General features: G+C 37.1%; 1 long non-coding RNA gene across 1 annotated transcript; it reads left to right on the top strand.

The window, feature by feature from the left end:
• The first annotated feature begins 231 nt into the window (after window positions 1-231).
• LOC138685121 (uncharacterized) lies at window positions 232-9,696 on the top strand. The gene is made up of 4 exons (XR_011324370.1): window positions 232-322; window positions 6,142-6,213; window positions 8,821-8,870; window positions 9,614-9,696. It is a non-coding gene; the product is annotated as an uncharacterized lncRNA (long non-coding RNA).
• The last annotated feature ends 544 nt before the right edge of the window (window positions 9,697-10,240 follow it).

The raw sequence follows: 10,240 nt of genomic DNA, 5'->3' as shown, positions 1-10,240 counted from the left end.
ACACTTCTTACACCTGAATCAGTTTGCCCAGCTTCCTCATGAGTATAGAAAAATGTTTCCTTTTGTCAGTTAACATAATATGTTCTGGAGTGCTGTCAGGCTCCATCTTCAGACTACTTCCTTGCTAGAAACTTTTGTACCATTGAAATTGGAGAATAATAATACAGAGAAGTGCTAAGCCTGTCCAAGGAATAAAAAAATGCATCCACTCAGCCTTTCTATCTCTTTCAGTGGGGATTGCTATCAGAATTCAGCACTGATATTTTCAAGAGTTGCTGAATGGATCCATGCATCTGATCATAAATTTATTCCTAACTTACAGGTAAGGAATATTTGAAAATCAAATTGCACTCTTTCCATTGACAATAGAAGCACTTCCTTTGTACTTGTAAAATTTAAAAAGCTTCCTCCTCCAGGAAATAATGAAGGTACTGTTGGCAGAGCTGTTCATCCCTTCTAGCTTAATTCCTCTTAGTTTCCTAATATCTGTCTTGATGGGAAGTGGTCAGAGAATTCTTCATTTTTCCAGTGGAAAATCATCGTGAAAGGAGGGGCAGGAGAAAACAATTTTTGTCCTGCGGAAAATACAGACTTTTTCTATAAATGCAAGAAAAAAACATCAACATTTCCTAGCACATGCATTGTTGATTCAAACAGTGTTTGGCCATAAACAGACTGGTTTGATTTTTGGCATCTAGCCTCTTTCAGTTTAAAGCCATTACCCCTTGTCCTACCACTACACGCCCTGGTAAAAAGCCCCTCCCTGGCTTTCATGTAGGCCCCCTTTAGGTACTGGAAGGCTGTACTGCCATGTGGTATTGTGTGGCCAAACTTGCACAGAGGTGTCTTTAAACAAAGTATATATGAATCATCTTCTCTTCATTATAAATTCTTTTCTTTATATTAATTAAGTGAAAAAGATTGGTCTGCACTGGAAAAGTTTTGATGTAGAAAAGAGTTAGGGAATGTAGCATGGAAACAAAACCTGGTGAAATGTTTTAAGTAGAAATTGCAGCTGCCTTGGTCAGAAAAAATATTATAAATCCAGTGAAAACCATAGTCAGAAATGTGCTATGGAGAAAGCAGACATGATGTATGGGAAAATACCCAGTCAAAAATTAATTTTCTATTGGGAAAAAGAATTTTGATCAAAAATACTTTTCACCAGGCCTACAAGGACATTTGATGTTTCATTCTGTCATGGTTTAACCCCAGCCAGCAACTAAGCCCCACACAGCCGCTCACTTACTCCCCTCTGGTGGAATGGGGGAGAGAATCAGAAGGGTAAAAGTGAGAAAACTCATGGGCTGAAATACAGACAGTTTAATAGGTAAAGCAAAAGCCACACACACAAGCAAAGCAAAACAAGGAATTCATTCACCACTTCCCATGGGCAGGCAGGTGTTCAGCCACCTCCAGGAAAGCGGGGCTCCATCATGGGTAACAGTTACTTGGGAAGATAAATGCCGTAACTCTGAACATTCCCCCCCCCCCCTTCTTTCTCTTCCCCCAGCTTTATCTGCTGAGCATGACATCATATCGTCTGGAATATCCCTTTGGTCAGTCGGGGTCAGCTGTCCCAGCTGTGTCCCCTCCCAACTTCTTGTGCCCCCCCAGCCTCCTCGCTGGTGGGGTGGGGTGAGAACAGAAAAGGCCTTGGCTCTGTGTGAGCGCTGCTCAGCAGGAACGAAAACATCCTTGAATTATCAACACTGTTTTCAGCACAAATCCCAAACATAGCCCCATACTAGCAACTATGAAGAAAATTAACTCTATCCCAGCCAAAACCAGCACACATTCTCAAGTAGAATCACATTGTAATCTTTGAAAATAGGGCTAAATGTGGCTGCGATGTACTCTCTTTTTCTGACTCACAGAAGAGTCAGCTATAATGGCATTGTTTTTGACAGACTATTGTCTAATCTGTTCTTCATGATTCCTGGTGAGGGAGATGCTTTACTCCGCAAAACAGTCTACTGTAGACTTTCACTATCCTTACATTTTCCAATATCTAATCTACTAAAGTAATTTTAGCCACCTAGCTCTTTACCTATCCACCAAAGGCTCAGAGTAGAATAACCTCTTCAGCTATTTGAAGACCAATAATCCATCTCTCTTCCCATCCACAGTTCTTTCAGATTTTCCTGAATTTCTTGGGTTGTTTTACACTGATGATGATCCTTCTGTCTTGTCTTTGGGCTCTCTGAAATTGGCCCACACCAAATCAGCACCCCTTAACCAGTTATTTCTTATCCTCTATTTGTGCAATCAGTTATTTGTATCTACCTTACATTTTGCCTAACTAATTTTTAGAGTGTTTCCCCAGTTTTCAAGATTGTTTTAAATCTATGCTTGCTTTCCAGCATATTAACATATTGCTTCATGTTAAAAGTAAATTTAAGAAGCATACTTACTGGTGAACGTATTCCTTTTAGTCAGTGAATGCTGCTGGGAGATCTTATGGTAATGTAAATAAAAGGATGCGGAACATGTCTACCTTATAGTGTAGTTGCACTGATTGAAACTAAAAAAGGTATGAAAGCAAAAGATTTCAAAGTCAGCATTCATGCAGGATGGTTGAGGTGTTGCTTAAAGTAAAGATCTAGTAGATGGGTAGAAGTTAATACCAACCACTGGAGACCTTAGATTCCTAAGAGGTGGACTATTTTGAAAAGGTCTTAAATAAAAAAATACAGTCTTAATTGCTGCAATCAGGATATTTTCCAAGTAAAAATGTGTAGTCAATCCACCCACAAATTATCTGTACCATGTCTGCTTGGTTGAACAAGATGACCTCCAGAGATCCCTTCCAACCTCAACCATTTTGTGACAGGTTTCAATGTGTTCAGTTATGAAGATTTTGTACACTATAGTTTAGAAAGTAGTGCCATGATCACACTAGGAAGTATCTTCATGTCTCTCAGTTCTTGTATCATTTCAAAGTCTTTGGGTCCCTTCTGCTTGCTTAAGAAGTATTATGAAATGCACGAAAAGACAGTTTTTGGTATCCAGTATAAGCAGCTGAGTGAACACTTGAGAGACCCTGCATTTAAGGAAAAAAAAGGGAGACTTAAGGCAGTATGGCTACAGTGCTAAATGGCCTCTCATGGTAATATGTCAATCAGTAAGCAATAGACCGTGTCCAGCTGGAAAGAAAAGGAGTGGCCAACCTACACAATTCCTCCATTATTTCTTTAAGTTAGCATAGTAGGAAATATTGCCTGGAGAAATCACTGCAGGAGAAGTCATACTAGCGAGGAAGAACAGTTTTTCAGGTGAGTTTTGCTCAGCAAGTAGAGGGCATATTGAACACCTGAGATGAATGCCAATGTTTTTGTTTATGAGGGCTTAAAACAGAGAAATATAGACAGGCTTGCTCTCTATATATATGTATAGCTGTGAGTGGTAAGTTATCTGAAGTGTGAGGGTCCTTGCCAGTCATCAGGGTAAGTTGTCAGTAACTTGCAGGTGAGTATATGTCAGTATTCACAGTTTATGGGTGCTGTTCACATACAGAATATAGTTCCAAGTGAACCAGGGTTTGCGTATGCACAGAGAAAGATGTTGCACCTGGTATCACTTTTATTGTTTTGCCCCAGCTACAGTTAAGTGCCCAGAATTGTGGTGTTTTGCCTTCTGTTTTTTGGAAGCCAACTCATAACGTTCTGCTGTAACTCCTGTTCTCCTCTTGATATGATGAAGAAATCATGGAAACCATAAACCAGTATGAAAGCCTAGTTTCACGATTTGTCATTGCTAAGTGTGGGAAGAGAAAGTCCCAGTGGTGTGATTGCTATTGTGGAGCCTCAGGGAAGTCAAGTTATTAAACAAAATCTTCTGTACCTCTTATTTGATCAATTTCTAAAATAATTCCTAAAATTAAGAAGTAAATACATTTCTTTGTGATTCAGCTTCCAGTGCGTGTTAAAGTATTCAATTGATGCATAACATTTTAAAGCCTTTTAAGAGCTAAATAAAATTATTACTTATAAATTATTAAAAGCCTCCAACAAATGGAAAAATACTTACTGAAAACGCCTTCATAAATAATGTTCAAACTAAATTAAATAGTAGTATAAGGAATGCATTAAAGTTGGCAAATGAGATATTAGCAGTGTGCTCCCTTAACCTTAAAGTTATGATAGCTGGAGCACTTGCTACCCATCCGAAACCTTGCGGCTCCAAGTCCTGGCTCACTCTGGGAAAGAAACATGTGGTGCTGCTGAAGATTGGAAAAAGAGCTCGAGGTCAGGGGTCGACACAGTAAGGGAGTTTGCTCTTTAAGAGGTTATCTGTAGATCTGCAAAGCCAAAGTGTAATTGGGTTCTGTGATGTGATTTTAGTGTGTAATTGTATATGATCTTAGGTAGTTTCAAAGACAAGGTTGGAAGATTTTTCTAGCCTGCTTGTGATAGCAATTTTGGGGAGTCTCTGTAGCCTGAGATGGACGATGCAGTTTCTCCAGAAATTGTCATCTGAAGTGATACAGCTGGTATCTGACTCATTTTAATTATAATTTTAGCATTTTAAATCTCTGTAATTTTAAATCTCTGTAATATCGGTCCTGTAAATCAGCAGCTTTGTGGGCTTGTACATTTTCTGCAACTGGCAAACTCCTGTTTGCTTTTGAGCTGGTACTGCATCAGAGAAAATTTTGCATCTCTATTAAGACAGTGCAAGTCACAGTAATTGATCTGCCTGGATATTGCTTTTTCTTTGGTCTTTGAGTAGATAGTTTGCCAGTGGGTTATCAAGTTTCTGGTTCTTGATTATTCAAAACAATGTGAAACAAACATTTCCTATTGTTTTAGTTGTTTAGGGTTTCCTTGATTAAGCTGTCACCGCTGTCAGTTATGTTCTTATAAGCCTGCTTGGATCTATTTCATGTTAAGAAAAAGCTCAGATAAATCCAGGAAAGCTTAATGTTTATCCAATGTGAAAATAATTACTCAAAAGTGTTATTCTTAATCCAGATAATTAGAGTGAGGAAGGAGAGATCAGTGTCATTGTGAATTATGCCCTGGCAATTGACTCTTGGTCCTTGTAAGTTTCAGGTGAAGATGTGAATGGATAAAGGTTAGATTAACCATAATCCAAAGTAGCTGCAACCTTAATCTGTTATGATACAAGGATGATCACTTAAAAAGAGCTGGATTGTGGGATTGTTTCTGGTTGGATAAGATGCCGCTCGACTGGGACTAGTCTTAAAACATGCTTAGCACCATGTCACTGCAGCTGTAAGCACTTGTGCACGGTTTCAGACTGCCGCAGCTCAGAGGCAGGCTGCTGGGCTCTCGCTGCACAGTGTAACACTACACTGCATTGCAATATCTGTACTTTACATTAACATGCTTTACCCTGTGCTTCATGGAAAATAGATGGTAACCGTTACATGGAGCGATTTGCTCCATGATTACTTCTCTGTGCTGTTAAACATATTTCTTTGTGTACCCTGTTTGAAATGTTCAATGTGTCTACAGGCAGTCGTACTGTACAATGGTACAGGTACACAATTACAAAAATTGACCAATCGAAAATGTAAAAGAGACAGAATATTTACTTTCTCTACTCTAGTTTATACCATTATTTTGTATAGTTACTAAGTATGAAAAAAGAAAGCATAACAATATATGTCTAGGTAAGGATAACACTTGCAGCTGTGGTTTTCTGTGAGGTTGTACAGTGTTCAGAAATGCCTTGTAAGTGAACAAGACCAAATCAAAACAAATTCACTTAGAATGCGGGAAAAGTAGCATTAAAAGGGGGATGTGCATGTATTTGCACATACTACAAGCAGATACGTGCAGAAAGTACTTGATGCTTCGGACTTCTCCCTGTTTATAGATATAGACATAATAGTGACAGCTCAGATGACAGTATGTGTGGTAACTCTTCGTAAATACAGAGTCCTGAATGCCAATGGTTACTTATTGGGAATAACACTGCTGAAAAAGGAAGAGAAGAGGGTGAAAGACAGGTCATTTCTTGAAAAACGGTACAGGAAATGTTTGGTCTCAGCAGATAATTTAATTGCATGGTCCAGTCTGTATCGTCATTTCAGGCCAAATGGAAAATGAGGTAAAGGCATTTTTTCCCCTCCTATTCAATTTTTGTAATAAATTACATGCATTTATTCTGCAGGGATATATTTGTGCAGATCTCCTTCATCCTTACTGGAAAACTGGAAGCAGCCTTCCTTGATGCATGGCTAAGGTGAGGAAATAGTTAAGAAAGTAATTAATGGAATGCAAAAGCTAATAACAGGAAAGTACTTTAATACACACTTGAGCTAGAATCTTCTCTGTGAATAATTAAAATTCTTTAAAGTTCATTTCTGTATTTTTAATAAAGTATATCTCAATAAGACTCACTCCTGTTTTTAAACCTTTCTACACTTAACTCACTATCTTCTTTTTTTAACTATTGTTAGAATTGCATTACTTTTTCTTGAAGGGGGCTTTAGATAATGTTTATGTTTGTTGATGTGTTAAAAAGTAAATTCTGCAAGCGGCATAACATTCTCAAGTCTTGTTCCTAACATAAAAGTTATTCATTTAGAGCACCACACAAAAGTGTTAACGTTATTTCTAATGCCACATTATATGCTATGGATTCGTGTTTATATAACTGTTGTGTTCTCCTGCATCCTAGAGTCTCTGCCTTTAAAATAATGTTTCATGGAAATGTATGTCACTAATAAAAATTTCCAGATTTACATCAGAAAAGATTTTAGGGCAGGGATTTAAGTCGTCAAGCTTCAGAATAAAACTCAATCTTTAATTAAAGTAGGTGACGAAGAAACTTCCCTACTTGAGATAGTTCATTACAAGGGCGTGTAGCACAGAGTTTCCCCACACCTTTCAGCAAAGGCTTTTTGTGATTGATACTGAAGGGACCACTGGTCTCATGTAAGATAATATGGTAGAATTGCTCATGCACATCCTGACTCTGAAAATATTAACAGGCAAAAAATGGATAATATGGCAAAATGCCTCTTCAGGGTTGAAGCTGCAGAGAAGGCATCATTTGGAGAGAAGTGGAGGGTGCAGTTCTCCTTAGTGGAAAAAGATGAGTTAGGACGAAAATGAAATTATAGAGCTTATAGTTGAGCACTCTTGGCCCCTTCTGCATTTTACAGGGGTAGACTGGTAGAGAGTTGACTGTCTCAGCCATGGAATGTCATGGAAATGTCATTATTGATACGTGAGGAAAGTAAACAATAATGGTGCTCCCTGTAAAAAAGAAAATTGTATGAATAGTAAAAACTTTGAAAGTTTTAGAAAATCAAAACATCAGTGAAATAAAAAAAGAAATAATAGCACATTAAATGTGTTGGAGAAAAAGAGAAAGTCCTGTGAGAGTATTCGTAGTGCAAAGACCACGGTCAACATTGTACCAATATCTGTAACTTTGGGTTCTTTAAGTAGCTTGAAATTGCTTATGTATTAGGGATTTAAAAAAAAAAAAAAAAAAAAAAAGGAAAGGAGATGCTGTAACTAGACCTATTAAAAGAGAAGAAATGAAGAAGTAATGAAATAATTTAAACATCAAATTGCAAATAGTCACAGAAGATAGAAGGGTTTACTCAGAGGAAACTGAAGTAACTGGTAAAAATGCGACATTTATCACTTTAAAGCAGCTTCAGTGTTGAAGGATGACCAAACTCTGTCAGTCTTTTTGAGTAGTGATGATCCTGGGAAGCTCAGGGAATAGGAAAACAGTTTCTGATGAATCAAGCTGAGTATTGCTACAGTGTGGACGGATTGTTTCCATGCTCAACCTCTCTGAGGTCTGGAAGCCATACGTCAATGGAAAAAGCCTTGGCTGATTTCTCTAATTTTCCAGGATTAGTGGGTTTTTAAGCTAAAATTATGATCTTCTGTAACTTCCATTAGTGTACCAGAAAAGGTAGTTCAAGAATAAAACAATTCTTGTAATGATTTTAAATCTTACCTACTTACTTGCATGTTCAACATGCATCAATCAGCTACATTAGTGCTTCAGATTTTTATGAAGTATTATAAAATAATACAGAAATAAGTGCTGGAATTTCTCTTGTTCTGAGACAGCACAGTAATTTACTGACCATGGACAATTAAGAAAGAAGTAGGTACCTAAGGACAACCATGAAACCAGGACAGATTAGTTACAGCTAATCTATTCTTGTAACCCAACAGAGATTTTCAGTTTCAGAGAAAGAGGAATTTTACTTGTGTTTAAGACTAGTTCAAAGTGAGTTGGACATTCATGGAATTTGTATTGAACATAATGCAAGTTTCTTAACTTCCATTAAACTGAAGTATTTTAAACAAAAATAATGGAAATGCATAAAATTTATTTATTTATGGCAAATATAACTAGTTTTGTGGGTGTTTTCTACTACCTAGTTCTTCTTCCACCCCACTAGACAAAAATAATCTTGTTTCCTTGGTGTTTTGTTATAAGAACATAAGAGGGACTGTGTTGAATCACACCAGAAGTACATTTTGTCCATTAGCCTATTTCTGACAGTGGCTGGTAGATTAGGGAAAGAGTACAAGAACATGTCCAGTAGAGAGTATTTTCCATCTTCTAATGATCTCAGCCTTAGAGATTTCTTTTTATAAGCTTTACCATATTGTTGTATTTTAGTGCCCTTAACAGTCCTCTCTTCAATAAATTTGCCCAGTTGCATTTTAATTCTATTCATGCTTGTGGCATGATATAGTAATGAGTTATTTTAAACAATGGATTTAATTATGAATTATCTGAAAAAAAGAATATCTGGTAAAGTGCTTATTTTAAATGGACTGCCTAACAATTTAATTTGATATTTCCTAGTTCTTCTGTTGTGAGACACACTGGAAGTTTTTACTTGAGAACATAAACAGGTAAAAAATTCTCTCACCTGCCTCTTTTTACCGTGTTGAAGGGTCCCAGTCTAATTAATTTCTTTGTCTGCAGTGTGGCTCATGTATCTTTGTTCATTCTTGGTCATCCTGGGTACACTTTTTTATATCTTTTGAAGCTCTGCTATATTTTTATGGAGGTCAGAACAGCATCCACTATTCAAGAAGTGGCTGCTACACCAATGACTTACACTAGCATAATAATTTTTTTGTTTGTCCTCTATAATTTACATAACAACTCTGAACTTTTTTTTGCTGTTTTTTTTTCTTTTGCCACACATTGAGCTGGCGTTTACTGTCCACAATGTGTCTACAGTTGCTTTCCTGAAACTTGACTTTAATATCCATCATATATAATTGTAATTGGGATTGCCTTTCCTGTCTGTATTTTACTTCATATTCATTGACAGTAATTTTTTTTTCCCAATCTCATCATCATGAAATCTTTCTACAGTCAAATGATTAATTTTTGTGGTGTCAAGCATCTTTGTCAAATCTTATTCTTTTTCAAGGTCATTTATGAGGCAGTTGAACTGCGCAGTTTCCCATGGGAATCCACTGACAACTGCCCTCCATTGTGAATGCTGTGTTCCTTTTAAAGTCTGTTTTCTTATTTCAAACTTTTTTTTTTCCCCAGTGACATGGCCTTACATCTTAATTTGCAACAGATTACCTTAAAAACTGTTGGCAAGGACCCCATAATTTTTTTTTTTTTTTTAATTAAGGTATTTCCAGCCAGTTTACCTGTCCCAGAGATCCATTTCTACTTCTGCTCTAACTGAGCGCACAGACACACTTAATTAAAAAGGTTGGTCAACCTGCATGCAGCTTTGCTTTGCAGTCAGTACTCATCTTGCTCATATAAACTTTTACTTCTGCCCCAGATCTTTGTGAAGATATGGGATGGCTTCTAAGTTGGAGGATCAGACCTTACATTTGGGTTGAGTTGTGGGCAGTATGTCAGCTTGGCTGCCATTTTGTTTGGCTGCTGCTTCAGCAAGAATAATAAAATACATGGGAATTTGATTCCTCAAAATTGGAAATCCTTGTCTTGTTAAGGATTTTGAAGAGCGCTGAGTTCTCCCTGAAGCTCTCTATCATCAGTATCTCTTTTATAAGCAATTCAATAGCCTTGGTGAAGAAACTAAGAGTAATATCATAGTATTTATTTAACTGTGTGTTTTGATTGCTATTTCTTTACTCCTGTGTTACTTGGACTCAGCCTTGCAAGATTGATCAGTAAATTCTCATTACTGGGATAGGTTGTTAGAAAAGTGTGTCTATCAAAAGTTGTTATTCCAGCATGTTTTTTTAAAAAATATTTCCTGCATTAGCTCTATGGAAACTGGGAA

This window comes from Haliaeetus albicilla, chromosome 1 (assembly GCF_947461875.1).
Source record: "Haliaeetus albicilla chromosome 1, bHalAlb1.1, whole genome shotgun sequence".
NCBI lineage: Eukaryota > Metazoa > Chordata > Aves > Accipitriformes > Accipitridae > Haliaeetus > Haliaeetus albicilla.
Note: the sequence above shows the minus strand (reverse complement) of the source record. Positions and strands in the feature narration are given on the sequence as shown.